This window comes from Salmo trutta, chromosome 30, assembly GCF_901001165.1.
Source record: "Salmo trutta chromosome 30, fSalTru1.1, whole genome shotgun sequence".
NCBI lineage: Eukaryota > Metazoa > Chordata > Actinopteri > Salmoniformes > Salmonidae > Salmo > Salmo trutta.
Genome location: NC_042986.1, coordinates 23,419,098 through 23,436,999, shown reverse-complemented (window position 1 = coordinate 23,436,999; position 17,902 = coordinate 23,419,098). Strand labels below are relative to the sequence as shown.

At 43.5% G+C, this 17,902-nt stretch overlaps 1 long non-coding RNA gene across 7 annotated transcripts; it reads right to left on the bottom strand.

Moving 5' to 3' along the window:
• Positions 1 to 347: 347 nt before the first annotated feature.
• On the bottom strand, positions 348 to 9,875 carry LOC115168299 (uncharacterized). Of its 7 annotated transcripts, none has more exons than XR_003870650.1 (7): positions 8,070 to 9,875; positions 7,157 to 7,393; positions 6,660 to 7,007; positions 3,676 to 6,479; positions 3,154 to 3,504; positions 2,882 to 3,039; positions 348 to 1,161 (listed from the first exon to the last, which is right to left on the bottom strand). It is a non-coding gene; the product is annotated as an uncharacterized LOC115168299 (long non-coding RNA). The 7 variants fall into 7 exon arrangements; XR_003870649.1 differs by having other exon boundaries at positions 3,154 to 3,324; positions 4,011 to 6,479; XR_003870651.1 differs by having other exon boundaries at positions 3,154 to 5,742; positions 5,980 to 6,479.
• Between the last annotated feature and the right edge of the window lie 8,027 nt (positions 9,876 to 17,902).

Sequence of the window (17,902 nt, the reverse complement as noted above, 5' to 3'; positions counted from 1 at the left end):
CTAATGTCTTTGTAAAACTGAGGGTGCATTCTTGGCTGTGTGACTCAGTGGCAGTCCTTGGCTCATGATGGGAAGCCCTGACCGCCTGTGTAATCCTTGTCTCTGACTCTCAATCTATGATTGGCTCCAATTATCATTTTAACAAGGATAAAACATACTGTTGCTATAACACAGAACATGATTTCACAAAATAAATGTCTGAGCTCAGATGATAATGAAATTGATCTTGTGGGCAACTTAATAACTTGAGGCAACGCTTCCATTTGGGTCAAACTAATGTGTCCCAAAATATTTGCTTTTCATTTCCATTCTTTTAATACTCCGTCAGTTGTAAAATAACAACAATACTGTGTGACATTTTTTATTGTCATCAAATAATCTGTGAAAAATATTTTTGATACAGAAACATTATTTCTACCAATATAGAGTAGAGACAAACAACTGAGCTCCCCCATTTACGTGCCCGTACAAACATACACACACCAGCAGCTTCTTTTTCTCTCTCTAGAGAGATGGGGGGGGGGGGGGGTTGAAGGAAATCAGTTTACATTGAGGTTCCACCAGCTGCAGCAGTACAGGTCTGAGTTTGTACCAGGCTGCTTTGTGGGCCTTGGTCCACAGGGATTACAATGACCTACATCTCCTGTAAGACATCAGGAACCGAGCATCATGGAACACTAATGTTGTTATGACACCTGTCTGTCTGACCTACTTCTGGGCCCGTATTCATAAAGTGTCTTAAAGTAGGAGTGCTGATTTAGGATCTGGTCCTCCCTGTCCATGTAATCTTATTCATTATGATCTAGAAGGCAAAACAGATTCTAGATCAGCACTGAAACACTTTGTGAATATTGGCTCTGATCCGTTCTGGAAACATGAACACATACTTTCTCAAATGGGACCCTTTTCTCCCGTTTGGGTCCCCTGTGCCACTGTCCTGGGGCCAGGTCTGTGCCAGTGTAGCAGCAGCTGTGTTCTGCCCACCCTCCTCGTCCCCCTCCTCTTCAGACGACAGACCCTGTCCCCATTCTGGCTCTTTAGTTGGTCCAGTCCTCCCCTGGCTGTTGGGCCTTTCTTCCCATAGCACCGCTGGAGTGTCTCCCTGATCAGCAGGGCCTTCACCAGCAGAGTCCAGTTAGACACAGCTCTCTTTTCCTGCTTCTGGAAAACACACACAAGATACATGTGAACAAAATATGAGCAGCACTAACATAACAAACATTGTCTGTACTACATGTTTAAAAAAGGCACCTCTGACTGTCCTGATCAGGTCAGGTTACAGGAGACCACAATCCTACAGAGTATCTCTCAACCCCCAACAGAGGAGGAGAGATCTAGGGGTCTGAAGATGTGGGGGTTTTATGACCCCTCACGCCCATGATAGTCTTAGGCCACAGAGAAATTCCTTTGTCCTCACTATGGAGAACTGGCCTCAGAACATTAAACATGCAATAAAGGGACTTTGGAACAATGGTTTCCGTCAGCCACAATGGTGGTCATAACGATAGATGGAATATGAAAATGTATGTAATTTTTGTTTTATTATTAAAGGTTAACAGATGACGTTATTATGAAAACATTGTACCTTTAAGAGTTTTCCCAGTATATGCCTGATGTTTATACATTGCACGTTGTGTGGGAAATATCCAAATCAAAGAGAATGTTTTGGTAAAGATGAGATGTGAAGTTAGTTGTCTAAAATTGGATTTGAGTAAAATCTAGGCCTTGTCCCTTAACTTGGTACGCCCAGAGAATTGCCCTAAAGGCAGTTACGCCCACTTCTGACCCGAGGGTATAAGACAGGAGACTGAAGAATTAACATATCAGACTAAAGTGACCCCAGGCTGCAGCCAAGGTCTGAATGGTCAACAAACCCCAAAACGCAACACAAGGTTGAAGACAAAAAAATCTTCACAGTAGCTGTGTCTAAGCGGGTGAATTCAAGCCGAACCACCTAGCCTCCACTCTTCATCGAATCGTGGCATCTACGCTGTTTCATTCCTACGCTGTGAGCTCTGAGCTACAGAGCTGTCTGTCCTCAGACACCATCAGAGAAAGTGGGAGAAATCAGACCACTAAGCCAAGAAGGACACTGACATCGTGAGGACAACCAGAGAGTTGCGCCATTGAGAAGCCTAAACGACCCATGCGGAGTTTCCCCTTTGAGACCTCCAACACGTAATTACATCATTATATTCTGACCCATAAGAGCGGCAGTTCGGGGCAAGGCTAGGTTTTAAATAAGCATAGCTGACAAATGAACCCAAATGTATATTTCTCTCGTGTACTTTCTTTGTTTCTCTCTCTTTTAAATCCCCATTTTGGGTAACATGCACCATAGTGTGTTGGCCCGTTATACTAAGTCCTAATCAATAGCCTAGACTGTGTTTTGTGTATCTGTTATCATCATTTTAGCTTGCTAGTAAATAAATAATCAACTAAGATTGGTGTGGTACGAAGTCATTGGTGGGACCCGGGTCCGTGCAGATTCCCGGATTATGCGACGTTCAGAAATGAGACTACAGGAAATTGATTAATTAGCGACTGTTGTGAAATCGATATTCTGATATTCTTTGAGTTAATTTGGGAAATAGAAACTCAATAAAACTAATTTTCCCATGGTGCCCCAGGTTAATGAGTTAATAATTGCTTGATTCATTGCTTTATTCATTTAATCACGCAATTATAAACCGTTAATCATTCGATGAGCAACAGTCGTCACATTAACTAATACAAAGTCACGACACCTCCATAAAGAGGATTAATTGCATAAAATATGTGTTTAATTAAATACAACTGTACAATACAAGTGGCGGTTACAAAAGGTGAGCTTTGAGCTAATTGTGTTTTCACAAACACATTCAGACACACTATAACTCACCTCTTTCTACTATATCTCTGGATCTCTTGGTCCTCCACCCAAGCTGCTCTCAGGATCTCCTCATGCTCCTCACACACACACACACACACACACACACACACACACACACACACACACACACACACACACACACACACACACACACGTAGCCATCCGTTCTAGAAAATAAACACACAGAAACATACTATGTAACATCAGCATACATGTCAGAAACAAACAATTCCACAACCATAAATATGCACATACAGTCACACAGACAAGGAAAAACATACACAGCATGAAAGTAGCCACCATGGTGGAAGTCAAAGCCAGCGACAGCAGAGGCACAGTCCATGTCCAGCTTCTTAGCCACTCTTGAGGTTTGGCAGTTGAAGATGGACACAGCCTACTGGCAACATGCAGGGCTTGAACAGGAACACGTTGCCAAAGTCATTACAAGGCACCTGGAGAAAACAAACATACACCTAACTCAATGGTTAATACACTGTAATATACACACAGTTCTATTAGAGTAATCATACCCTGCCATCTACAGCTACTGGTGGCTGGTACTCCGCTGTCTGCCATTTACCAAGCAGAGGCAGGTCATCTTTGTCCTTCTGCTCTGATGTCATCCTGGCCTTCTGAGAGCGATTCGAACAACCTATCACCATCTGTGTGTGTGTGTGTGTGTGTGTGTGTGTGTGTGTGTGTGTGTGTGTGTGTGTGTGTGTGTGTGTGTGTGTGTGTGTGTATGTGTGTGAGTGAGTGAGGGTTTTGCTACGGTGTGCCCTAATGAATACGACCCTGCTCACCTTGTAGGGCTTCTCCCCTAGACGGAAGGTGCGTGCCTCCTTCAGCAATATGTCTTTGGAGTGTAGTACGTGAATACAGTCCCGGTGGATAACCCAGATGCAAATAAGTACAACTGTATTTCTCATTACTTTTCACAATCCAAAAAAATATACATTTTTTTTGGATACCAAACACAATCTCTATGAACACCACAATAATACATTTACATTACCTCCAAAAAAAGAACATTTCCATTAACTCTGCTTTGAAACAACTTTATCATTTTAAAACAGCCCTCTAATTCTTTATATTCAAAATCAGTTATGAAAAAATCCCTGTTATGTGTGCCGCTTACCTGGAATACAGGCTCTCCCCTGGAGTACCTCAGAATTGCTGCTGGGGGGTTAAAGAGCTTCATTTCTCAGTAGTCTCTTCAGGGCGTACAGGGGATGGTTTTTGAACTCTGCTATTGATGTGGGTAACGACTTGTCCAGCAACTTCCCCTGGAGCTAGAGCAGAGAGAGGAGTGTATATGACAAGCTGTATAAATTAAAGTGTGTAGATGTGCGTCTCATTCTCACCTGTTTCCTCCTGGATGTCTCTCTCAGATTCGTCACTTACCACCACTGTGGAGCTGAACTCTTGCCTCCTTTCTATTTCTTGGCCCTGATGGCTTTGGCTCCTCAGATGCCTCGCTGTCCTCCTCATTGGTCAGCTGTAACTCCTCCCCGTCACTGCATCCCTCCCTTTCACTGCTCTCTTTCTAACTCACCTTCAAGGCTATGCTGCGGCACTTGGGAGTTACTGGGTTTCTGTCCCACTGACAAACCTGTCTCAGTCTCCCCTGACTCTTTCTTTTTTAGCTTCCCCCTAAGGTCTCTTGGTCCCTGGGGAGACCTTGGGCTCTGAGGGGATCTCTTTGGGAGGTTTATTCTGCAAGGGACTCTTTCCAGGCAGGCTACCTGAGGCTGCCTTGCTATGAGGAAGAGATTTGGATCAGATAAGGACACACACAGAGCCTGTGAACTATAACAAGGGTTTACATACAACCACAATGAACACAAGCACACTAACAAATAAAAGGGTTGTTCCACAAATTGGGTAGCCTTTGAGTAATAACTTTTGATTCCACCTAATTTTATCATTAAGAGCACATGTTCAACTTCATAAATAAATGTTTTTCCACCTCAAGAGGTTAAATCAAAAAAATCTATAGTATGTGCCTATTAAGTACCAAATAAAATAACAGGTTGACTATTTAATCTTAAAACAGACATAAATCCCATTGGGACAGGAAGTTTGTTGTGTGCAACAGGGAGGGGAAATTGAAAGTAAGTTTCACCCAACAAATGGAATCATTAAAACATTTCTAGCCTGTCTATCTATGGGTAACACAGGGTTGTTATGTTCGACCTGCTCATTTTTCCACCACAAAACATCAGAACATGGTCAAACAAAGTAGTAGAACAGGGGGAATGGAAGTTTGTTGTGTGCTTTTACACTATGGTTTGACTATTAGATGTTTAAAAAATATTTTAAAAGAAATAGCTTCACCACATTAAAATGAGAGTTCAGTTCACATAACAGGGTTGACCTTAAAATGAGGGACAGATGTAAATGAATCACTAATCAGTTTAAATAAATATTAATCTTGAGAAATTACTGTCAAAGCAACAAAATAACTATGGCTTTACAATAATGGTAACAACTTAGAGAAATGTTGGGATTAAGTGGGTTAAAATCTTCCTAGATTCACAAAGGGTGCACGGAGGGACACATCAAAATGCGGGATTTTGGCACTTTAGCAAGTCTTTATTCATGTAAAAAAAAAATGATTTATTGAATACTCCACGTGGTCTATATTAAAGGGCACTTCATGTAATATAAAAGGCTTTTGAAATCCAATATTGGTGCACAACTTCTACTTAAAATATCAAAGGGATGCAAAATGCACTCATTTCGTAGAACGACCCGAAAGCCTTCAGTCAGGCTGTACTCTTGGCTGATGGGTAGGCTTCAGTGACAGGGGCTGCAGAGAGAGCAGCAGTCGACAAGAGCTGCAACAACCTAAGCACCAACAGAAACAGCTGGAGGAAACAGACACAAGCGCAGGGGTCAGAGGTCAAAGTTACATCATGCAGGTAAGACAAAGGAAACAGGCTTCAGTTGAGTCCCATCAAGCCAAACCAAGTTGGGCCTGATTTATGTCTAGAGAGAACAAGTCATACCATAAGAGCCCAAGTTGTTCAAAAGAATATGGTCCTCCCTCACAAACATACTCCATTCGTAGTGAAAAAAATAATATGCAACAGACGAACACGCACAAACGTTTCTGCAAGGTGCCTTCAGTGTGCAGGATACATGTCACTCAAGTGTCATTTCCTGGTGGTCTTTAGCAGTGAGGCTGCCCAGCCTCCTCTCCAGCACGGCCTGTGGTCCCAGCCTCTCCTCACAGGGAAGATCTGGGTTCAGCATGAACATTTCCCCAAACCTGGAGAGAAAGATGGCATCAAACAGGATAAATTACAAAGAACAACACATAGACTTAACAACATAGCCAGGTATGATTAAATGAGTCAGGTTAAGGGTAAACATAGTTCAGGAATAAGCAGAGAAAAAGGTTTCCACACAGTTAAAGTCACACACACAAATTGAAGGCCCTTCTTGCCAGTTGAGCAGGCCAGAGGGGTAGTTAGTGTCAATGCGTTCCTTGGCCACCATGGTAAAGTGGGTGGGCAGCAGAGACAGGGTGATAGCCAGCAGGTCTGGTTCAATACACAACTGATTCCGGAACATCCCATTGGCTAAAAGACACGAAGTGGACCTATGGGAGAGATGTTACTAATCGGTATCGTAAGAATATAGTGTTCAGATGAGAAGAGAACATGTTAGGGAGGAAAATGGACGACAGTCATTCTGTTATCAGTCTGTGAGATAACATGTGGTGTAAGGAACTCCACATGGCCGTGTGTGTGTGTGTGTGTGTGTGTGTGTGTGTGCTCACCTTGTGTGTCCTCCACCACATCTTTGTTGAAGCGGTTCATCATGTGTCGCAGGTAGGTCTCAAACTCTGCCTTCCTCTTCTCCCTGGAGTCATGTGGTTTACCACCAGAGTTGTCATGGTGATTGATTGATTGATTCATATTTCCATCTTGGAAAAATGACCAATTATCCTAGTCTCTGATAGTATTATCTAGGGTGGAGCACTTGATTTTCCAAAAGAGTACATACAAATACACAGACTGTATCTTCCACCATCTCTCAACTTTTCTGCTTTTTGCGGATGATGTCTAGGGTCTCAATCTCTATCTCCACAGGCTATGGGGGCGGGGCTCTACCGGCTCAGCCAGCCCTGAGGACAGACAACAATATCACACGGCCACACACACACACACAGAGTAAGGACCGGAGCCATCATAGGCCTGCATACAGAGAACACTAATCTACATATGATGTAAACAAACATTGTACGAGCAAAACTAGTGTTCATTCCTTTCTCACCTTCCACATTCTTCATCCTCCACACTGTCCTCATCCTCTTCTTCTTTTTTCCCCCCAGGCTTTACTGTATACATGTATATCCTAGTTCTTATAAAAGGAGGGGTGATATCACTCTCAGGAGTCATGTCAGTAGGCTCCTCTTTCACTGGAGCCTTGTGGAAGTATGTACTGGTGTTGGTTGTCCCCTACTGTAGTTTTGGGCTTGGCCTTTCTCTGAACTTTCTCCGTTTCCATTCTCTGAAGGGGTGGAGAGATGGGTCATTGTAAGATGAGAGCGAGAGAAAAACTTTCACTAGTCCACTGATTTGTTTTTGTGCCACACCATAAAGTAGACAAAACCTTAGTTTCTCAACATAATGGCTGCCTAGCCTAAAATCTCTGTTTAAACTCCTATAAAAGCATCTGAGGAATGAGGACAGGTCATGAATATGGCTACTGTTATATAAAAGTTGTGTGGTAAATAACTATTGCAGTTTAATTCTGCACAGAATTAACAAAAAATAAATTCAAATCAATTGTAAAACACGTTTCTATATGCAGCCATGTTTACAGACAGATTGTTGATCCACAATGGTGACCATACAAAACTATGCACCTGCATACAATCTGTGGAAACATGTATCTGACAGATGCTGGTCCATTAAAACGCATCAGTGACACAGTTGAAGCGGGAGTTATTGAAGTCATGCAGTCAGACTCAGAGAGATGCAATTGCAACATTATAAGACAGCATTTTACATGTAACTGGCAGCCAAACATTAGATATGTCACGTTGTCAGTGTCACGATGTAGCCTAACTTGGCTAAATGGCAAGAACCAGAGCAGATTTTTCCATGGATGTTTCCTATCAGTATTTCCTCAGTGTTAACTAGCTAGCCGAGTGTTGTAACTAGTTGGCTAAATGTACCAATACCTTGGTCTTTTTGGGCTCTTGGTCCGCCAGCTATGTACTTTGCAACCTGCTTCAGCTTCTTTGTATCGGTCTTCAATGGTGTGTCTGTAGATTCTTTCCGCTTGGCAATGGCAACGGAGGCTGCTGAGGGGAGGACGGCTCATAATAATGGCTGGCTTTTACAGTATTACAGACTCACGAATGACTGCGTTTCCCATGCACATGTGGTTGTGTATTCGTGCGAGAAACCGTGATTATTTTCAAGCATTTCATAATACAGTGGGCTGATTCGATTATACCGAGCCGCAGCACACCGGTCTATGTCCCGTTACGTGTAACCTTAACCACACTGATAACCCTAAAGCCTAACCTTAAACTGCGACCAAAAACCAACCTTTTTTTTATGCATTAATTCTAACAATACAGCCATTTTTACTTTTCAGCTGCCCTATCGAATGGGAAATCGCTCAGTGCTGCCTACAGGACAAGAATCATGGCAATAAACGTTAACCTGCACCTGGCTCACGCCCGGGAGGCAGCCAGGTTCCAAAACGAATACAATCAACTTTTACCCGGTCTAAATGATGTTCTGTATTATGTCATTCTATATTATGTTTTGTGTGGACCCCAGGAAGAGTAGCTGCTGCTTTTGCAACAGCTAATGGGGATCCTAATTAAATACCAAATACCCGGTGCAAAACACGCCTATACGAGTTCCCGGTGCAGATTAATCAAATCCCCTCAATGTGCGGCGAATGTTGTGGGTGGGTTTCAGAAAACGTCATATCCGCATCCACTTCCGTTGTGCCATCAGTACTCCCTAGAGAAAGAAACAGGGATGGCCTGCAGGCAGCAGTGCCCTTCACATCAAAACTCAGATTAGTGGTAAAATAGTTGTAAAATAGTCCATATATTACTTTTGGTTGTGTTCTGATCTGAGTTTCTTTTGGGGAGAGACTGTGTGTTTGGGAGACCTACCGATAAGCCTACACATAGAGGCCTTAGGGTACTAGTGGTTAGTAGGCTACAAGTTCCAGACTTGTGTAGGTAGATCTATTGTTTGTTAAATTCACTCAGTGCACACGATTGTAATATGTAGTGGTGATTTGACGAACTCTGTGATAAGAACAACTAAGGGTAAAATGCAGTGCACTGTGCATTACTGGGGGTGGCAGTATTGTGCTAACTGGCAGAAAGGTTTTTGCATTTATGGTCTGCACCAGGAAAATCCAAAGACGAGATAAACTGGTTGACTCCAACGGTATGTGTGTGTGAGGGCACAGGAAGGGGTAAATGTCATCACTATTGACACTTGTTCTATGAAACAGCTAGATGCACCACCCTCTCACCCCTTCAATATCACTATATATATCTCACTATGACATGTTTGAGTCTAGTCACAAGACATGTCATCTATTCACTTTACTTGTCAGTGACTGATATTGTTGTGATTGTACATTGGCCAAACCACAATCATCTTTCAAAATCAACATGTGAGATTAGACCATAACAAGCTGCAGAGGGAGACATATAAACATATAGCTCTGTATTTGACAAGGTGGCACATTACAGACACACACGCACACACACCTCCTCATGGACAAACACACACAATGTTTTCTTGTTGTGGATGTACATCTGGGTGATGATGGAGCCTGAAGGTATTATGTCACTTCAGGGAGCTGTCTGTGATCTGATAAGAGACACATTTCCAGACAGTCTTGATGCAGTAGGAGACAGATCATCATGGGGAGAGGAAGTTGAGGGGAGAGGGGGGTGAGCACTGGGGGGATTGTTTCCGTGGTCCTCTTCTGTGGTCCAGCGTGATATAAGCCCAGCGCACTGCATGGCTTCCATCCCTATATGAACCCTCAACGCAGTCAGATAGGAATAAAAAGCCATACAGTGCAGTGGGCACTCTGAGCAGAATATAAACTACCCATACTCATAACTTACACACAGGCTACAGCTACACAAACACTGTACACACACACAGACAGGAGTGGTGTAGTAACTACACTACTGTAGCAGGTATGGTGCCGCGCTGCACCTAGTGGTAAGGGAAGGTACAGGTGTAGATGAATCCACTTCGGAGCGGGCTGTGAGTTTCTCCCACTCCTTCATTCGACTCCTTTTTATATGTTTAAATCAAAAGCCCAAGCATGTATAACCTTTTCCGTTTTCACACCAGGTAAGAGGAAACGGTGTCTTCTCTCACTGCTACCCCGCTGCGCAATGCCAGTTCTGTGTCCGTCACGGTGCGCAAAGAGGCACCTGTTGTCATGTCGTAAGTTGACGCGTTCTCCGAGATGTCTGGCCGTTTGCAGGTGAAAGTAGTAATTGTTTTAACTCTCGTTGTCTATGACTGCCTCTGGTGGCCCCGTTGCCCCCAGCCTCCTTTCTCGAGAGAAAATGCAATGGCATATATTCACCATTGAATCAGATCAAGAATTAAACTCTCTCAAGGACTATGAAATCAAATAATGCCAAGCATCATCATTATATTTGTCTTTACATAAAACAAGAAACATCGACAGTGGTCCTTGGATCCCAGCCATATGCTTGTTATGAAACAAATGACAAAATATATGTTTTATTCTAGATCAACAAAATCACACATCAGTTCACCTTTTATAGATCAACATGTGATTTGTAAAAGCTACATAGGCCTAAGTGGTAGGCTAAATAAAAATGGAAAATTCACCCTGAACAAATTAATAATATCCTACCAGTAGAGATTTCCATAACCATAGCGAGCAGTTGAAAGCAGGTGCAATATAACCTAGTAATAAACGGCACAGGCTACCTACCCTAACCTTAATTAAAAAATAAACTCCTTCAGCCTCTGTCATTTTTAGACTGCAGACGAGTTGAGATACGATAGTGAAGGGAATGTGGGTTCACTGAGCTGCATCATCCATCCCATGACGCCGGGGATCAAGGTCTCGCCTCCTGAAAAGGACAGCTGCTTTCCCGGCTGCCGTCTGCACCTCGAGAACAGCTACTACCCTTGGACTGGTCACCGGTGAACCACGGCAATAGACCGCCGGCTAGAGTGGCATCGGCAGGTGGATAGGCTATCGCATCTTTTTAACCACCAGTTAGAGGACACCACACAGTCTAGCCTGGCCGTTGCGCGACAGCGCAGGAGAAGTTTGAACACATCTGTGCGTATTTCCATTCACTCGCTCAGACAGAGAGGGAGTGGGGAGGGGAAGAACAAAAGCCCCCCAGCGCCGGGGAGCCAATGAGTGGCGAGCACGGGGAATGAAAGGGGACATCATACCTGAGCACGAGACCTCCTCCATTCGAGGGGCTTTGTGCAGCTCTAGAGACGCGTGTTAATAAAGGGTCATAGAAGCTGAATAGGGTATTTTCACTCCCATTCAAATACCGCCAAAAAGCACTTTCATTCTACATATAATAAAGTAGAGTGAGACAGACGGAGACAGTCAGCTATTGAACGTCAGAGGCTGCAGAGCATATGTGTGTGTGAGTGTGTGTGTGTCCATGATGAGGTGTGTGTGTGTGTCTGTAATACCCCGTTTGTTTGGATGTGTGGTGGTGCCCTGTTACACTAGCCCTTCCATGAGGACAGACAGGAATTACAAACCAACAAGTCGCCAGCCATTCATTCTGGTTGTCTTAACAACAGAACTGTAGCTCGAGACTGAAGGAGAAAGTGGAAACAAAAGAAACCCAAAATGTCTACAGGGAGAAAAACACTTAGAGGGATGTTGTAGAATTAATTGCCCCCTCCTTTCCTTGAGGCTCCTGCATTCCTATGTCTCTCTGCTCCCCTGTTCCTCCAAGCAACACTGCTCCTTGATCTGTGCTCAAGGGGGGGGGGGGGGGGGGGGGGGGGGGCTTGCTTATTCTCCAGAAGCAAGCTGAAGACAGCAGCCAGACACAGGCTTCTTCATGCATTTGCTCACTATGGCCATTTTGGGCAAATGTCAAATGATGTCACTTACTGCCATCATGTTGTGCCTCTGCATAGTTGAGATCTGATATAAGTGCACATCATGGACATACAGATTATGTAAAAATACATATCTCCTAAATCGATACAGCGGTCTAGGAGACAGGCATTTCATATGCAATGATTGATAAAACAAGACCAACATGGACATTCAGTTCAGTTGGCATTTTAAACAGTCAGTAATTGTTATTCATGGAAGCTGATCAGACTCACTCATATCAAAAGACTGGATTATAATTCTGCCCTCATAGACATGGAATGAGAATCAAAGCCTCTGGTAGGATGACCATCTATACTGAACAAAAATATAAATGCAACATGTGAAGTGTTGGTCCCATGTTTCAGGAACTGAAATAAAAGATCTCAGACATGTTCCATACACACAAAAGCTTATTTCTCTGAAATGTTGTACACAAATCTGTTTCCATCCCTGTTAGTGAGCATTTCTCCTTTGCCAAGATAATATATCCACCTGACAGGTGTGGCATATCAAGAAGCTGATTAAACAGCATGATCATTACACAGGTGCACCTTGTACTGGGGACAATAAAATACCACTCTAAAATGTGCATTTTGATCACACAACACAATGCCACAGAAGTCTCAAGTTTTGAGGGAGCGTGCAATTGGCATGCTGACTGCAGGAATGTCCACCAGAGCTGTTGCTAGATAATTTAATGTTAATATCTGTACCATAAGCCGCCTCCAACATCATTTTAGAGGATTTGGCAGTATGTCCAATGGCCTCACAACCACAGACTACATGTAACCACGCCATCTTCCAGCTTCTTCACCTACATGATGATCTGAGAACAGCCACCCGGACAGCTGATGAAACTGTGGATTTGCACAACCGAAGAATTTCTGCAATAACTGTCAGAAATCATCTCAGGGAAGCTCATCTGCATGCTCGTCGTCCTCACCAGGGTCTTGACCTGACTGCAGATCCGCGTCATAACCAACTTCAGTGAGCAAATGTTCACCTTTAATAGCCACGGGCATGGTGGAGAAGTGTGCTTGTCAAGGATTAATTCCAGTTTCAACTGTACTGGGCAAACGGCAGCGTGTATGGCGTTGTGTGGGCGAGGAGTTGTGAACAGTGTAAATTGGTATAGAATCAGCTTGATTCCCTCTTTCGAAGATGCTTGGACCTTCTTTTTAGATTTTTTCTGTGATATTGTTAACAAACACGCCCCCATAATGAAAATGATAATTAAAAACAGGTTCAGCCCCTGGTTCGTCCGTGATCTTGCAGAGTTACTCCACCTTAAGAATTACATTTGGCAAAAGGCTCGGCACATGCATGCTCTCAGGCTCTCATTCAGACAAATGAGAAATAAGTGCACTCAAGTAATCTTGAAGGCCAAAGTTAGTTACTTTAAGGAGCAGTTCTCTCTCTGTGGGTCTAACCCCAAGAAATTCTGGATAACAGTTAAAGACCTGGAGAATAAACCCTCCTCCTCACAGCTGCCCATGTCCCTTAAAGTTGATGATGTGGTTGTTACTGACAAGAAGCACATGGCTGAGCCTTTTAATCACCACTTCATTGAGTCAGGATTCCTATTTGACTCAGCCATGTCTCCTTGCCCGTCCAACATTTCCTCATCTCCCACCCCTTCTAATGCGACTAGCCCCTATGCTGTTCCCTTTTTTCCCCTGCCCCACTACAAAGTTTCTCCCTGCAGGCGGTCACTGACTCCGAGGTGCTAAAGGAGCTCCTTAAACTTGACCCACAAAAAACATCTGGGTCAGATGGTTTAGACCCTTTCTTCTTTAAAGATCCTGCCCCTATAATTGCCAAGTTTATCACTGACCTTTTTAACCTGTCTCTCCTCTCTGGGGAGGTTCCCATTGCTTGGAAGGCAGCCACAGTTCATCCTTTATTTAAAGGGGGAGATTAAGCTGATCCTAACTGTTATAGGCCTATTTCTATTTTCCCCTGTTTATCTAAAATGTTGGAAAAACTTGTCAATAATCAACTGACTGGCTTTCTTGAAGTCTATAGTATTCTCTCTGGTATGCAATCTGGTTTCCGCTCAGGTTATGGATGTGTCACTGCAACCTTAAAGGTCCTTAATGATGTCACCATTGCCCTTGATTCTAAGCAATGGTGTAATGCTATTTTTATTGACTTGGCCAAAGCTTTTGATACGGTAGACCATTCCATTCTTGTGGGCCGGCTAAGGAGTATTGGTGTCTCTGAGGGGTCTTTGGGCTGGTTTGCTAACTACCTCTCTCAAAGAGTGGAGTGTATAAAGTCAGAACATCTGCTGTCTCAGCCACTGCCTGTCACCAAGGGTCTACCCCAAGGCTCGATCCTAGGCCCCACGCTCTTCTCAATTTACAAAAACATAGCTCAGGCAGTAGCAAGCTCTCTCATCCATTTATATGCAGATGATACAGTCTTATGCTCAGCTGGCCCCTCCCCGGATTTTGTGTTAAACGCACTACAACAAAGCTTTCTTAGTGCCTAACAAGCTTTCTCTGCCCTTAACCTTGTTCTGAACACCTCCAAAACAAAGGCCATGTGGTTTGGTAAGAAGAATGCCCCTCTCCCCACAAGTGTGATTTCTACCTCTGAGGGTTTAGAGCTTGAGGTAGTCACCTCATACAAGTACTTTGGTGATTGGCTTGACAGTACACTGTCCTTCTCTCAGCACATATCAAAGCTGCAGACATTAAGCTAAATCTAGACTTGGTTTCCTCTACCGTAATCGCTCCTCTTTCACCCCAGCTGCCAAACTAACCCTGATTCAGATGACCATCCTACCCATGCTAGATTACGGAGACGTAATTTACAGATCGGCAGGTAAGGGTGCTCTCAAGCAGCTAGATGTCCTTTACCATTCGGCCATCAGATTTGCCACCAATGCTCCTTATAGGACACATCACTGCACTCTTCGGTAAACTGGTCATCTCTGTATACCCGTCGCAAGACCCACTGGTTGATGCTTATTTACAAAACCCTCTAAGGCTTCACTCCCCCCTATCTGAGATATCTACTGCAGCTCTCATCCTCCACATACAACACCTGTTCTGCCAGTCACATTCTGTTAAAGGTCCCCAAAGCACACACATCCCTGGGTCGCTCATCTTTTCAGTTCGCTGCAGCTAGCGACTGGAACGAGCTGCAACAAACACTCAAACTGGACAGTTTTATCTCAAGCTCTTTATTCAAAGACTAAATCATGGTTACTCTTACTGACAGTTGTGGCTGCTTGGCGTGATGTATTGTTGTCTCTACCTTCCTGACCTTTGTGCTGTTGTCTGTGCCCAATAATGTTTGTACCCTGTTTTGTGCTGCTACCATGTTGTGCTGCTATCATGTTGTTGTTATGTTGTGTTGCTACCATGCTGTGTTGCTGCAATGCTATGTTGTTGTCTTAGGTCTCTCTTTATGTAGTGTTGTGTAGTCTCTCTTGTTGTGATGTGTGTTTTGTCCTATATTTATATTTTATTTATTTATATTTTTAATCCCCGCCCCCGTCCCCGCTGGAGGCCTTTTGCCCTTTGGTAGGCCGTCATTGTAAATAAGAATTTGTTCTTAACTGGCTTGCCTAGTTAAGTAAAGGTTAAATAAATAGAAACAGAGTGCCCCATGATGGCAGTGGGGTTATGGTATGGGCAGGTATAAGCTATGGACAGCGAACACAATGACGAGATCCTAAGGCCCATTAGCCTTCCCTGTAGCTCAGTTGGTAGAGCATGGTGTTTGCAACGCCAGGGTTGTGGGTTCGATTCCCACGGGGGGCAAGCACAGGAAGAAAAAAAAAAAAATGTATGAAATGTATGCATTCACTACTGTAAGTCGCTCTGGATAAGAGCGTCTGCTAAATGACTAAAATGTAAAAAAATGTCGTGCCATTAATCCACCATCCGCCATCACCTTGTGTTTCAGTGAATTTCATAAAAATAAAAATAGTGAAACATAAAAAGTTATCCTTTTTAGATAAAACTATATTAATACAGTTTATTCACGTCAACAAATAATTGATTAAAACACACTGTTTTGCAATGGTCTACAGTAGCCTCAGAAGCATTCTGTAGGGTAGCACCATGGTGTAGCCAGAGGACAGCTAGCTTTCATCCTGCTCTGGGTACATTGACTTCAATTAAAAACCTAGGAGGCTCATGGTTCTCACCCCCTTCCATAGACTTACACAGCTTCTCCTTCATGTTTGAATAAATGAATTTGTTCAAAACTGTTCAACTATTGTCTTTCTCTCTCTTTGAGTCAACTACACACCACATTTTATGCACTGCAGTGCTAGCTAGCTGTAGCTTATGCTTTCAGTACTAGATTCATTCTCTGATCCTTTGATTGGGTGGACAACATGTCAGTTCATGCTGCAAGAGCTCTGAAAGGTTGGAGGACGTCCTCCGGAAGTTGTCATAATTACCGTGTAAGTCTATGGAAGGGGGTGAGAACCATGAGCCTCCTAGGTTTGTATTGAAGTCAATGTACCCAGAGGAGGACGGAAGCTAGCTGTCCTCCGGCTACACCACGGTGCTACCCTACAGAGCACTGTTGAGGCTACTCTTGACCTTCATTGCAAAACAGTCTGTTTTAATCAATTATTTGTAATGTGAATATATTTAGTATATTTTTATCTAAAAAAGATAACTTTTTAAATGTTTCACTATTTTTATTTTTATGAATTTCACTGAGGAGGAAGGTCCTCCCCTTCCTCCTCTGAGGAGCCTCCACTGATATATACAACAAGCAAAATGATCATGCTGTTTTTATGTGGCTGCTATGAAAGTGAACTGTTTGCGTGTGATCAAGAGTGTATTCATTCCACCGATTCTGTTGAAAAACATTTCTTAAATGGAAGGAAACTGAAAGAAATGGGGATAAACATACCAGAATTTGTCCAATAGAAATTCTTGTTTGCAACTGTTGGACTAATGATTACACCCTAGATCAGCTAGATGCAGGCAAATGTGTGCAAGGCGATATTGCATGTTTCACTGTCTGTCACCTTGATTACTCAAAATTCTTTAGACCTGTGCACCTACGTTGTAAACTTCATAGTCTAGGTTGTAGCTACCTTATGATGGGCACAGGGACAATTTGAGTATCATGTAGTAGCCTCAAGCTATCGATGTTACATTGAGATGGGTGAATGGAATATGAATGACACTCATCCAAAATGCTGTAATAGAAATAAGGCCTCGTCTTCAACGGAACCGACTGCCACTGATTCCCAGTCATGTGAAATCCATAGATTAGGGCCTAATTTATTTATTTCAATTGACTGATTTCCTTATATGAACTGTAACTCAGTAAAATCTTTGAAATTGTGCATATTGCGTTTATATTTTTGTTCAGTGTAGTTTACAGAATGGTTTGTTTGTTAGAGAGAGAAGGAATGTGATGTCCTTTTCTGAAGAGGCTAACAGCCCATTCATCCTGTCCTGGATGCTTCCACCTGCTCCCCCAGTCACACACCTGAGCCCCTCGTTCTCCAGGCCCACCTCCCTGTCATGGTCTGGACTCTGGGGCTCTCGGCTCTGGGACTGACTGTGCAACGGGTCCATCTAGGGAAACAATAACAGAAACAGAGTTTAAAAAAACAACATGCGAGTCATCTCGTCTACTGTGCAGAGCTTCTATTAGAAATCCCCTCTCAGCTCTCTGCCTGGCACACGGTCGGGGAGCGACAATGGGTGGTGGATTCCCCCTGGATTTAGAGCACAAAGGCAGGCCGCCACCCACCCCTGTCCCTCCCTTATGCCTCCAACCTAACAGGAGCTTCTGGAACTCCTGATTCAGCCGAGTACCGACTGAATAGCACACACATGCACGCACATACAATATAATACACAGGCATTGGAAGCACACGCATGCACACACATATACACACGCATG